The sequence below is a fragment of the Arachis hypogaea genome, chromosome 6 (genome assembly GCF_003086295.3).
Source record: "Arachis hypogaea cultivar Tifrunner chromosome 6, arahy.Tifrunner.gnm2.J5K5, whole genome shotgun sequence".
Taxonomy (NCBI): domain Eukaryota; kingdom Viridiplantae; phylum Streptophyta; class Magnoliopsida; order Fabales; family Fabaceae; genus Arachis; species Arachis hypogaea.
Genome location: NC_092041.1, coordinates 81794266 through 81808272, shown reverse-complemented (window position 1 = coordinate 81808272; position 14007 = coordinate 81794266). Strand labels below are relative to the sequence as shown.

Here is a 14007-nt window from a genome sequence, read left to right as displayed (position 1 = left end):
GGAAAAGAATGGAAATATAGATGTTATTGATTTGGGAAATGAATTTTTTTTAGTAAAGTTTTACAACTTTGAAGACCTGGATTTTTTCCTCATGGAAGGTCCATGAAAAATCTTAGATCACTACATAACAATACGACTATGGAAACCAGATTTCAATCCTATTGAGACAACCATTGACAGCATAGCTGCTTGGATTAAACTCCCCAGGCTTGCTATAGAATATTACAACAAAGAGTGCTGAAAAAATTGGTAACATTGTTGGAAAAACCTTAAAAGTGGACACAAACAAAGTTGAGGTGTGATAAACCACTATTTTATAGTTTATCTTGTGCTCAATTGAGTGGTTTTTATCAAGCTTTTGCACACTTATTCATACTATTTGCATGGTTTTACAATTCCTTCCTCATGATATGATATATGTGAAAACATGTTTTCTATGCTTTAGAAATATTAAATTTAATTATCCTTTATTACCATTCGATGCCTTGATATGTGTATTAAGTGATTTCAGAGATTATAGGGCAGGAATGGCTTAGAGAATGGAAAGGAAGCATGCAAAAGTGGAAGAAATACAAGAAGTTGGAGGAATCGCTAAGCTGTCCAGCCTGACCTCTTCGCACTCAAATGGCTATAACTTTAGCTACAGAGGTCCAAATGACGCGGTTCTAGTTGCATTGGAAAGCTAACGTCTGGGGTTTCGATTTGATATATAATTTGCCATAGCTGTTCCGAAGTTAGGCAACGCGAACGCGTGAATGACGCACCCGCGTCGCATCTGCGAACTACAATCTGTGCGGACGCGTGGATGACGCCTCCGCGTCACTTGGCCGCGACCTGTACGGACTAGAAAGCACTGGAAGTGACTTCTGAGCTATTTCTGACCCAGTTTTTGGCCCAGAGAACACAGATTAGAGGCTATAAAGTGGGAGAATGCATCCATTCATAATTAGGCTCTCATAATTCACTTTTCATAGTTTAGATGTAGTTTTTTAGAGAGAGAGGTTCTCTCCTCTCTCTTAGGATTTAGGATTAGAATTCCTCTTAAAGGATTTAGGATTTATTATTATTTCAACTTATAATTTTTCTGAGCTCCAGGTTTAATATTCCTTTATTTTGACTTCTCGTATTTTTAATTATATATGTTGCCAATTTGGTTTAATGACATTCATGTTATGATTTTCTTAATAAATATTATTTGAGGTATTTTCAGATCTATGATTTATTTCTTTTATTTATAATATAAATAATTTGGATTTTTCCTTTTGGCCTTGGTTGAGTAATTGGTGACGCTTGAGCTGTCAAATAAAACAGTGGTTGAAATTGGGAGTTGCTAATTAATTTGAGTTCCAATAACTCTAGCCTTTCCAAAGGAAATACTAGGACTTTAGGTATCAAATTAATTAGTCTACTTGACCTTCCCTTGTTTAGTAAGGGTTAACTAAGTGGGATTAAAATCCAATTCTCATCACAATTGATAAGGATAGGACTTCCAGTTCTTGTACCTTGCCAAAGGTTTATTTTCCAGTTATTATTATTATTTTATTTTACTTGTCATTCAACTAACCTTTTACCTTAATCCAAAACCCCAAAACACACTTTTTCATAATCAATAATAAGAACATACCTCCCTGCAATTCCTTGAGAAGATGACCCGAGGTTTAAATACTTCGGTTATCAATTTATTTAGGGGTTTGTTACTTGTGACAACCAAAACGTTTGTATGAAAGGACTTTTGTTGGTTTAGAAGCTATACTTGTAACGGGAATTTATTCTAAATTCTAGACCATGCAAAAGTTCTCTCATCAAAATGGCGCCATTGCCGGGGAATTGTAAACGTGTGCCTTATTATTGGTTATTGTAAATATTTTACAAAAAAAATTCAAAAATTATATCTTTTTCAAAATACTTTCTTTTTGTTAGTTTCTATTTTTATCTTCTCTCACTACTATGAACTCTCACCCCTTTGGCTATGAGTTTGGTTATAACTATGTTGCAGGAAGAGGAAGCTATAACAGGAATATGCATCAAGGTCAAAGAAATCAAAGATGGACGGAGCCAAGAGGATCTGATCAACCCTTTAGGCAACAATACCTTCCTAGATATCACAGACAAAGACCACTCTACAATGCATACCAAAATGATAGATATCCTCAACATGACTTTGAACCACCACACTCACAAGCCCCTTTCCGCCACTCACCTCCATTTGACCCTAACCCTCAACCACCATACCAACCATCTTATGAGCCAAATGAACCATATATAGAACCACCACAATTCCACCCCAATTACTCCCAAGAACCACCACCTCAATATACACCATCTCCATATCCATCAATCCAAGAGCACTATGGTCTTACTTATGATACCCAAGCGAAACAAGAATCAACGGATCGTCTTAAGAAAACAGTGGATCAATTTCACGCAACCCTTCATCAATTGAATCAAGCAATAAAGCAATTAGCTTCTTGACGTTCAGACACTCAAGGAACCCACATGGCTTCATGTGGACAATCTAATGAAGAACGTAGCATGAAAGAGACACTAGAGACTCCAGTGGACAATAAGGAGCATGACTTTGTACTAGAACAAGTGGAGGAAGCTATAATAGATGCAGAGGAAGAAGTGGTTGAAGATTTAGGAGATGCAGAACCTCCACGGGAACCTCAAATCACAGAACCCTCTTCTAAGGAGTTTGAATTTGTTGTTGAGGAGGGTGTACAACCTCCAAGGCATATCACAGTTGAAGACTTGGAAGAGGTTGATCAAGAGATGGAGATTCAAGAAGAAGAAGCACAACCTCCCATGCCCTTGGAAAGCAATGAAGAGGAGATTGAATTGGAAAAAAGCTACCAAGAGGAAGAGGTTGAAATTGAAGAAGCTTGCAAAGAGGTGGTAGTTATCAGAAAAGAGCACAAGGGAGTGGAGCTTGCAAATTCATTAGAAACACCTCCCCCTAAGTTGCCATCATCATTCACAACATTTAAGTGGGTAAAATTCATATCCCTTAGCTTTCTAATCCCACTTGAATATGGGCTACTGGAAACGGATGGTCAACTTAGAGCTCTTTGTGGCATTAAGAGTAAGAGGAAGATGGTCAGTGGTAAGAATTGTCCTGCAAGGTTCATCATGGTTGGAAGCTTTAAGTTTAAATGCAAAGGTTGGTGTAAAGCTCAACTGAATGGGTCTAGGAAGCTGTTTGGTAGCTGCAGTAAGAATTCAAATTACTTATCACCTAGCTGGAAAGATATAGATCCCGACACAAATGGGTGTAAAAGCAAGATTTGGGATCCTGGAATCTGCTCTGACATTTGTCACTCCGGGAGCCTAAGAATCTGTTTGAAGCTTCTTAAGGGTTTTACATGCCTAGTTTGGGACCTCGGAGGTTACTGGAGATACAAACATTGGTGGAGATTCCTGGATGAGTTCAAGCACAAGCCACCATAACAGGGAACTCACCAAATGTCCAACTTAAGGACTTTAACTAAAAGTGCTAGGTGGGAGACAACAACCCACCATGGTATGATCGTTCCTTTTTCATTTTTATTTAGTTTTATTTGTTTTCAAGTTTTATTTTATTTTTCATTGAACCTAGAATTACTCATAACATTCATATCATTTTGCATTCTGCATACTGCATATTAAAAAAAAAAACGCACGCGACGCAGCAGCGTCACTGACGCGTCCGCGTCACCAATGCGTTATGAAGAAAAGAAAGTTAAACAGAGAGTCACGTGAAAGCGTGGCTGGAGGCGTGCCCTTGGCACAGTTTGCCCACGCGACCACGTCACTGACGCGTCCGCGTCCTATGGAAAATAAGCCTCCCACGCGTCCGCGTCACCCACGCGACCGCGTGCCCCTGTAAATCGACGTAAAAATGGTGTATGGCCGAAAGTTGAGCTGGAATTGGGCTGGACTCGTGCTAGAAGCCCAAGCCTTCCCACGCAAACACGTCCCCCATGCGTCCGCGTCATTTTTTAAAATTGGCCATTCACGCAATCGCGTCAACCACACGACCGCGTCACCCAGATTTTTGGCAAAATGCATTGAAACAGAGAGTTGTGCGAACGTGAGGCTGCACTTGCGCCAATCACACAAATCAGGCCACGCGATCACGTGACCCACGCGTCTGCGTCACTTGACCTTATCGCCCACCACGCGACCGCGTCACTCACGCGTCCGCGTCGCCTGCGCCGCACAACTTATTCAGAACTGCGCCAATTATCTTATCTTTTCTTTTCTAATCCTAATTTCTTCTTTCTCTCTCCTTTGTCACTCTCTTTTTCTTCTTCTCATCCTTTTTCACTTCCATTTTATTTCATTTTATTTGCATATTTCATTCATTGCATTTTAATTTTGTGCATATTTTTATTTTCTTTTCTGAATTTTTTTTATTTTTCCATTGGTGTTAAAAAAATTTTCTTATTCAACTGTTGCATCTTTTCTTGAATTTATTTTGGTAACTTGTTTTACACTGTGGGATGATATTAATTATCTACCAATGCCAATCTTTTATGATACTTGCACTCCATTTGCATTGACATGAGCTTGTACTGATACTTCCATTACCCACACTCTTCCCCATTGTTGCAATTCTTGCACTATTGATATGTCGTATGCTTTTACTGTTTTCTCACTGCATGTTGTAGTGACCATGTAATTTAGACCTTTATTATTTGGCATTAAACAACCCATGTTTCATTTATTTTCTTATCTTTAATTCTGGATTACTTTTCTCCCTTTTCCTCTTCTTTCAGGATGGCCACCGAGGGAGGGAAAAGGAAGAACTTCTATATGGAGAAACAGGCAAGTCAATCTGCACAATCTATAGATAAGGGCATCAGTTGGAGCAGCCCATCCACATGTACATCTTAGCATGCACCGAGGACGGTGCAATCTTTAAGTGTGGGGAGGTCGATACCGATCTCCATGGGTTATCTATTTTCTTCTTTCCAACACCATTGTTTTATTTCTTTGTGCATTTGCATGTTTTATTGCATGATTGTTTGATTTTATGCATTTAGCCACTGTTTGGTTAAAGTAATGAGTTTCTTCTAAGACCCTATTTTTTTGAAAAATTTTCACTAATTTAAAATCAAAATTTTTGTGTAAAACTTGTTTGAAGTTGTATTTGGAACATGGTTTTTGAGCCAAAGAACACACAACCTGTGAGATTTGAGCTTATTTACATGGTTACATTATTTAACCATAAATTTTATTCTTGTGTGTTTTCTTCTCTATAATTGTAATCTTTACTTTGTTTCATTCTATATGTCCATTATTTAGTGTATTTACATGCTTGCATATGATTGAGGCCATTATTTGTTTTAGCTCACTTATCCCAAATAAGCCTACCCTTTAAATTACCTTTGTTAGCCACTTTAAACTTTTTAATCCCCTTCTGTTCTATAACCACATCACTAGCCTTAAGCAGAAAAACAAATTAAATATCCCAATTGAATCTTTGGTTAGCTTAAGATAAAGATTGTGTATCAACTAAGTGTGGGAAAACTGTGGGAACATAGGTTAATAAGGGAATGTATCATGTTTCTAATATTGGGAATTTGGGAACCTACTCATGAAAAACCAAAATAGAAAAATAAAAAAATAAAAAAATCCATGTGCATTAACAATGTTATGTTTATTTTTATGATTCAAAAAAGAAATTCAATAAATAAGGGGACAAAATTACCCCAATGTTAAAGCTTTAATAGAAAGATCAATGCACATGTGATAAAAGTAAAGAAATATCAAAAGTTTGGTATATGAGTATGTGATACAAAAGTGGAAATTAGGGGTAGCTAGGCGTGATTTAAGAAGTTATATAGAGTGTGTGTGTGTGTGTTTATGTGAGAGCTTATGTTAGTCAAGGATTCAATTTATAGCTCACTTAGCCATACATATAGCCTCACCCTTGCCTTGGCCCCATTACAACCTTGAAAAGACCTCATGATGTTTGCATTGGTACATTAAATACTTGTTGATTGGTTAGGTGAAGAACAAAGTTTAGAAAGCATGACTAGGGAAAAGTAGAGTGATTACCCTATACACTAGAGAGACTAGAGTGATATACACTACCAGTGAGGGTTCAATGCTTGATTCTATGTTCCCTGCTTTCATGAGCTATCTTCTTACAAGTTTACTTGTCTTTCATTGTATAATTTGAATTAGTGGAATTGATTCATATTTATCTTGAAGAACTTGCTTACTTTTAACCAAGTAGATAGAAACATTTTTGCATTCATATAGATAGGTTGCATTTCATACATTTTACCATTTCTCTTCATTCCTTTATAGCTTCTCTTGAGCTTAGCATGAGGACATGCTAATATTTAAGTGTGGAGAGATTGATAAACCACTATTTTATGGTTTATCTTGTGCTCAATTGAGTGGTTTTTATCAAGCCTTTGCACACTTATTCATACTATTTGCATGGTTTTACAATTCCTTCCTCATGATATGATATATGTGAAAACATGTTTTCTATGCTTTAGAAATATTAAATTTAATTATCCTTTATTACCATTCGATGTCTTGATATGTGTATTAAGTGATTTCAGAGATTACAGGGCAGGAATGGCTTAGAGGATGGAAAGGAAGCATGCAAAAGTGGAAGGAATACAAGAAGTTGGAGGAATTGCTAAGCTATCCAGCCTGACCTCTTCGCACTCAAACGGCTATAACTTTAGCTATAGAGGTCCAAATGACACGGTTTTAGTTGAGTTGGAAAGCTAACGTCCGGGGCTTTGATTTGATATATAATTTTTCATAGTTGCCCCAAAGTTAGGCAACACGAACGCGTGAATGACGCGTCCGCGTCGCATATGCAAACTGCAATCCGCGCGGACGCGTGGATGACGCCTCCGCGTCACTTGGCCTCAACCTGTACGGACCAAAAAGCGCTGGAAGTGACTTCTGAGCTATTTCTGACCCAGTTTTTGGCCCAGAGAACACAGATTAGAGGCTATAAAGTGGGAGAATGCATCCATTCATAATTAGGCTCTCATAATTCACTTTTCATAGTTTAGATGTAGTTTTTTAGAGAGAGAGGTTCTCTCCTCTCTCTTAGGATTTAGGATTAGAATTCCTCTTAAAGGATTTAGGATTTATTATTATTTCAACTTATAATTTTTTTGAGCTCCAGGTTTAATATTCCTTTATTTTGACTTCTCTTATTTTTAATTATATATGTTGCCAATTTGGCTTAATGACATTCATGTTATGATTTTCTTAATAAATATTATTTGAGGTATTTTCAGATCTATGATTTGTTTCTTTTATTTATAATATAAATAATTTGAATTTTTCCTTTTGGCCTTGGTTGAGTAATTGGTGACGCTTGAGCTGTCAAATAAAGCAGTGGTTGAAATTGGGAGTTGCTAATTAATTTGAGTTCTAATAACTCTAGCCTTTCCAAAGGAAAGACTAGAACTTTAGGTATCAAATTAATTAGTCCACTTGACCTTCCCTTGTTTAGTAAGGGTTAACTAAGTAGGATTAAAATCCAATTCTCATCACAATTGATAAGGATAGGACTTCCAGTTCTTGTACCTTGCCAAATGTTTATTTTCCAGTTATTATTATTATTTTATTTTACTTGTCATTCAACTAACCTTTTACATTAATCCAAAACCCCAAAACACACTTTTTCATAATCAATAATAAGAACATACCTCCCTGCAATTCCTTGAGAAGACGACCCGAGGTTTAAATACTTCGGTTATCAATTTATTTAGGGATTTGTTACTTGTGACAACCAAAACGTTTGTATGAAAGGACTTTTGTTGGTTTAGAAGCTATACTTGCAATGGAAATTTATTCTGAATTCTAGACCACGCAAAAGTTCTCTCACCAAGGTGGCTTGGAGAAAATTTACTAGGGTTTGTGTGCAGGTTGATCTTACAAAACCCCTAGTCTCTCAATTCCAAATCAATGGGAAAATCATTTAGTAGAATACGAAGGGTTCCATCAAGTTTGCTTCCTATGTGGTAGATTTGGACATGATAAATCGAGCTGTACAGAAAAATAGCAAATGAATAATGCAACACAAAAAAACCAAAAAGAAGCTCAACAGGCAAATTCAGAGGTTGAAAGAAAGGGCAAAATAGAAAATAACACAAAAAATAGGGACAAAAAAGTCATGGAAGGACCAGTAGAAACTTACGGTCCTTGGGTGTTGGTTCAAAGAAATACACGTGGCAGAAAAAGAACAAAAGGAGGGGAGGGCAGCAGCAGTGGAGGAAATATAAAAGAAAAAGAATAAAATTATCGTTAGTGAAAAAAAAATCTCGCTTTGCAGTGCTGGAGAATGAGGTATCAGAGAATGTGGGAGCAAAGGCTGTCAGTGAGGACAATGCTAAAAGGTTAATGAATGAGAGAGAAATATCTCAGGAGAGGCACAAGAAGGGACCAGAACCTAAAAATAGAACAAATCAGAAAACAAATGGCCACAACAGCAAAAAAATAGCACAAAAAGCCACATTCTCTAACTTAACCAACCCAAACCACAAAGCCTAAAACAAGGACTAAAACATGAACCCACAACCAAATGCCAATACAACTATTTCTAATAACCCAATTCCTACACCAGTCAACAACAACACGACCCAAAATAAGAATACCCAATTTGAAATCCTTGTCCAAGAACGCAATATAACTCGGACAAACACCCGAAGAATCAACACAGACCAAACCCTGAACCTAACTATCCCAGATTCATCCCATCCAAGTGATATTCATATGTTAGAAATAGACCAATCACAACACCATCAGGAGAACTAGATGGAGCAGAGCCAACCCAATCCCCTCTTTCAATGGAAATTCTAGCCACTGGAATTGGAGAATCAAACTTGGAAGACCCACCTGATCACATAACTTCTGCTTTTAACTCAATGCAGACTAGTGAGATGGTGGAAGCCATGGCGCAATATGAGAAAATGATGGAAGTGGAAGTGGAGCAAGGTGCGACAGTCCTTCCTGTAGAGGAGAATATGCAAAGTTAGTTTTACTTTTGATCTGATCAGTTACCATAGTCTTTATTTTATCTTATTTAAGATGATTATTTTAGCCTGGAATATTAGAGGGGTTGCAAATCAAGCGACAATTTGCACCCTTAAAGAGCTTAAGAGACAATCAAGACCAGATATCACTCTTTTATATAAAACAAAATGCAGTGGGGAGAGAGCCAAAGAGGTTATTAAAGCTCTAAATTGTAATTTTGCTTTTCTAGAGGAGGCTCATGGTTTTGTTGGTGGGATATGGGTGCTTTGGGACATGCCCTCTATTACTATTAACATTCTAGAGTCGCATCATCAATATGTGCATATGGAAGTCAAGAATCAAAATAACAAAAGCTAGTATCTCACTGTTGTTTACGCAAGTCCCTAAGAAGGAATTAAAAGAGTTTTATGGAAAAACTTGAAGAGAATAGTAGATAATACAACAGATGCCTGGATGAGTATTAGTGATTTTAATGAAATTACGGAAGAAGGGGAAGAAAAGGGCGGTGCAGAAATTGATCAACAAACATGTCAAAGATTTAGAGAAAGAATTAACAATTGTAAGCTCATAGACCTAGGCTATGTGGGGTCTAAGTATGCCTGGAAAGGAGGACAACATGAAGGCATGGATTGAGTGTTTAAAAGACTTGATAAAGGACTTGCCAATGCAGAATGGAGAAGAGAATTCATGAATGCTCAGGTAGAAGTCCTACCTAGAGTAAACTCTGACCATCACCCTCTCTTGGCAATCTTAAATCCTTCAATACCTGAGACCAAGGATAAGCCTTTCCGTTTTGAGATTATGTAGAAGACTAACCCTAATTTCAATGAATTTGTGACAGGTGTGATGAGCGAATATTTTATATGCTTTTTGTCATCATTTTCATATAGTTTTTAGCATGTTTTGTTTAAGTTTTATTAAGTTTTCATAGGTTTTAGTGTAAAATTTACATTTTTGGATTCTACTTTTGTTTGTGTGTTTTTATCTAATTTCAGTTATTTTCTAGCTGAAATTGAGGAGCTGGAGCAAAAGTTTGATTTAGAGGCAGAGAAAGCCCTGCAGATGATGTCAGGATCTGACCTCCGTGTACTGAAAGGATCCTTTCTGGAGCTATAGAAGTCCAAATGGAGCGTTCTCAATGGCTATGGAAAGTTAACATCCAAAGCTTTCTAGCAATGTATAATAGTTCATACTTTTCTTCAGAATTGAAGGCTCAAAACCGGCGTTCAACGCCAGCCATCTACCTCAATCCAGGCGTCCAACGCCCATAAAGGTGTCCCTAGCCAGCGTTCAACACCCAAGGAGCATCCTAGCATGTGGGAGACACTAAAGATAAGCCTAAACACTCACCAAGGGGGACCCGGAAGTGGATTTTCGCACTACAAACCTAAGCCTATCGTATTTCTGTAATCCTTAGTTAGCAGATTAGTATATATAGGAGAAGATCAACCTTGTTTAGGACCTTCTACACTAGATCATCAAACACTTTACATGTTTTACATTGTATTTTCTATCAGTACGAGTCTCTAAACCTCCTAAGTTGAGGGGAGGAGCTCTACTGAGTTTTATGGATTAATAAAAGTAATATTGTTCTATCTTCAATCCGTGTTTGATTCTCTATTCTAAGATGTATCTCCGTTCTTCATCCTTATAAATGCGTTGAACCGGCACAAGGTTATCTCATTCTACATAGGTTCAGAGTGAGTCTTTCATCGGACAATGATGAACCACTAGCTTGATTATACATCTCTTAGACGGCTAATCCACAACTTCGTTGGGGACTTCTCGAGACACCAGTTCAGCCGAGGTATGGGGAGATTAGAGTCTTTGTGGTAGAGGCTAGAACTAAACGCGTAGCATTTTCTGATGCGGAAGATTCGCCCTTGTCTGTGGCATTTTGAGTAGGATCACTAAGGGGAATGGACTGCAGGAGCTTCACCCTCAATCAGACTGGATGTGCACTAATCCTGGTGTTTAGCTCTGGAGGAGAATTGGTGACCTCTCAAGAAAGGCGTTGATCACAGACAGGCTGCCATAGAAGAAATCATTCACAGTTGGAGTAGACAGTGAAACCGAATTGATCCAGAAGAACAAAGAATCTCCAAGCCTTAACCATCTTCATATCATTGCATTCACCATCAACTGAGTAACGTTTTCTTTATTTTCCTTTTATGCACTTTAATCAAACAAACAACTTTTCTATCTGCCTGACTAAGATCTAAAGATAACCATAGCTTGCTTTAAATCACAAACCTCGTGGGATCGACCCTGACTCACTCAGGTATTACTTGGACGACCCAGTGCACTTGCTGGTTCAGTTGTGCAAAGTGTAATTCCGTGCACTAAGTTTTTGGTACCGTTGCCGGAGATTGTTCGAGTTTGGACAACTAACGGATTATCTTGTTGCTTAGATTAGGTATTGTTTTTAATTTTGTTAGAGTCTTTTATTTTCTTCTTCTTTTTTTGAAATAAAATAAAAAAATTTTCAAAAATCTTTTCTTTTCTTTATTAATCTTGATCTTTTATTTGAGTCTTTGTTCTTGTTCATGTTTGAGTCTTTTCGAATTTCTTGAGTCTGTTTTCTAAAAATTTTCAAAAATAGTGTCTTTTGTTTGAATCTTGTGTCGATCTTTAAGTTTGGTATCTTCTTGTATCTTTTCTTTTTAAAATTTTTGAAATTGGTATCTTTGGTTTTCAAAATTTTTTAAGTTTGGTGTCCTTTGCATGTTCTTATTTTCTTTTAATTCTTTGAGTTTTGTTCTTGGTGTTCTTCTTGATCTTCAAAGTGTTCCTATTTTTCTTCTTGTTTTGATCTTAAAATTTTTAAGTTTGGTGTCTCTTTTGTGTTTTTTTTTTTGCAATTTTTGAATTCTAAGTGTCTTAGTTCTTAAAATTTTAAGTTTGGTGTCTTTTTGTTATTTTTCTCTTTTTTCATTAAATTCAAAAATAAAAAAATAATATATCTTTTCTTATCTTGCAATAATTTTCGAAAATCTTAGCCATTTGATTTCAAAAATTTTTAAATTAGGTATTTTCTTATTAGTCAAGTCAATATTTAAATTTTAAAATCATATCTTTTAAAATCTTTTAAAATCTTTTCTTTAAAATTTGACTCTTTCTTATCTTATCTTTCTTTTAAAATTTAAATTTCAAATCTTTTTAAATTAAATACTTATCTTTTGTATTTTGATCTCAAATCTTTTTAAAACTTATCTTTTCTTAACTTCCTTATCTTATCTTTCTTACTTAACTTATCTTCTTTTCAATTTGAAACCTTTACTATCTTATCTTTCTATCTTTCTTTAAAATTCAAAAATCTTATCTTATCTTATTTCAAATTCAAATTTTAAAACTTAGTTTTCAAAATTTAAAATTTAAAATTTCAAAATCAAATCTTTTTCAAAAATCAATTTCAAATCTTATCTTTTTTAAATCTTTTTCAAATCTTTTTAAATTCTTATCTTATCTTTTCTGATTTCAAATTTTAAAATCAAATCTTTTCAACTTCTATCTTATCTTTTCTAACTTAAATTTTAAATTCAAATCTTTTCTAATCTTCTATCTTATCTTGTTTTCAAATCTTTTCTTAATTAGTTACTTGTTTTCTCTTCTTTCTTTTTCAAAACTTCCTAACTAATTCTTCTCTTTTCTACTTTTCGAAAATATCTTCTCTATTTCTCTCTCTTCTTTTTCGAAAATTCATTATTTAATTTTCAAATCTTTTTAGTTAATTAATTTTTATTTTCGAATTCAATAAATAAAAGAAATAAAAAACAAAACTATTTTAATTCTTGTTTCTCTTTTTACTTTTTAGTTTTCGAATTCTTCTTCTCTCTTCTTCTATTTATATTCTTCTTTTCTTCTCTTCCTCACATTTCACAAGGAGCCCTCCTTTCTTGAACATAGAGCTCACATTATTCTTCTTTCTTGTTTTTTTTCTTGTTTATAACCAGGAACAGAGATAAAGAGCCTCTCTTTAAACCTGATCATGAGCCTGAGAAAACTTTAAAGAGGTGTTTACAATAAGCTAAAGTACAACACTCTGGAAGAAATCTCTCAGAAAATTTCAAACAAGAAGCTAAAGTCATGGTAGCCGAGCCTAATCACGAAGGAGAGGCAAGAAAGGTTCTTGGTGACTACACCATACCTACCTCTGACTTCTATGGTAGAAGCATCTATATACCTACCATTGGAACAAATAACTTTGAGCTTAAGTCTCAGTTAGTCTCTCTTCTGCAATAGAATTGCAAGTTTCATGGAATTCCACTAGAAGATCCACACCAATTCCTGGCAAAATTCTTGCAAATTTGTGAAACTGTTAAAACCAATGGAGTGAATCCTGAGGTCTACAGACTTATGCTCTTTCCCTTTGCTGTTAGAAACAGAGCTAGGATATGGTTGAACTCTCAACCTAAAGAAAGCCTAGACTCTTGGGAGAAGCTGGTCAATGCTTTCTTGGCCAAGTTCTTTCCTCCTCAAAGGATGAGCAAAATCAGAGTGAAAGTTCAAACCTTCAGACAAAAAGAATGTGAATCCCTCTATGAAGCTTGGGAAAGATACAAGCAACTAATCAGGAGATGTCCTCCTGACATGCTCTTAGAATGGTCTATCCTAGGTATCTTCTATGATGGTCTTTCTGAGATGTCCAAAAATATCATTGGACAGTTCTGCTGGTGGATCACTCCACTTGAAGAAAACGCCTGCAGAAGTACGAGAACTCATTGAGATGGTTGCAAATAACCAATTCATGTACACTTTTGAGAGAAACCCTGTGAATAATGGGGTAGCTCAGAAGAAAGGAGTTCTTGAAGTATACACTCTAAATGCCATATTAGCTCAGATCAAGATCTTGAACCAATAGGTCAATATGATCTCTCAGCATTTGACTGGAATGCAAGCTACAACTGGTAGCACTCAAGAAGCTTCCTCTGAAGTAGAAGCTTATGATCCTGACCAACCCACCATAGAAAAGGTGAATTACATAAGAGAACCCTATGAAAACACTTA

The 14007-nt window shown here is 36.0% G+C and overlaps 1 non-coding gene across 1 annotated transcript; it reads right to left on the bottom strand.

The window, feature by feature from the left end:
- Positions 1-13488: 13488 nt before the first annotated feature.
- LOC112700060 (small nucleolar RNA R71) lies at positions 13489-13597 on the bottom strand. Its single transcript, XR_003152983.1, has one exon. It is a non-coding gene; the product is annotated as a small nucleolar RNA R71 (small nucleolar RNA).
- Between the last annotated feature and the right edge of the window lie 410 nt (positions 13598-14007).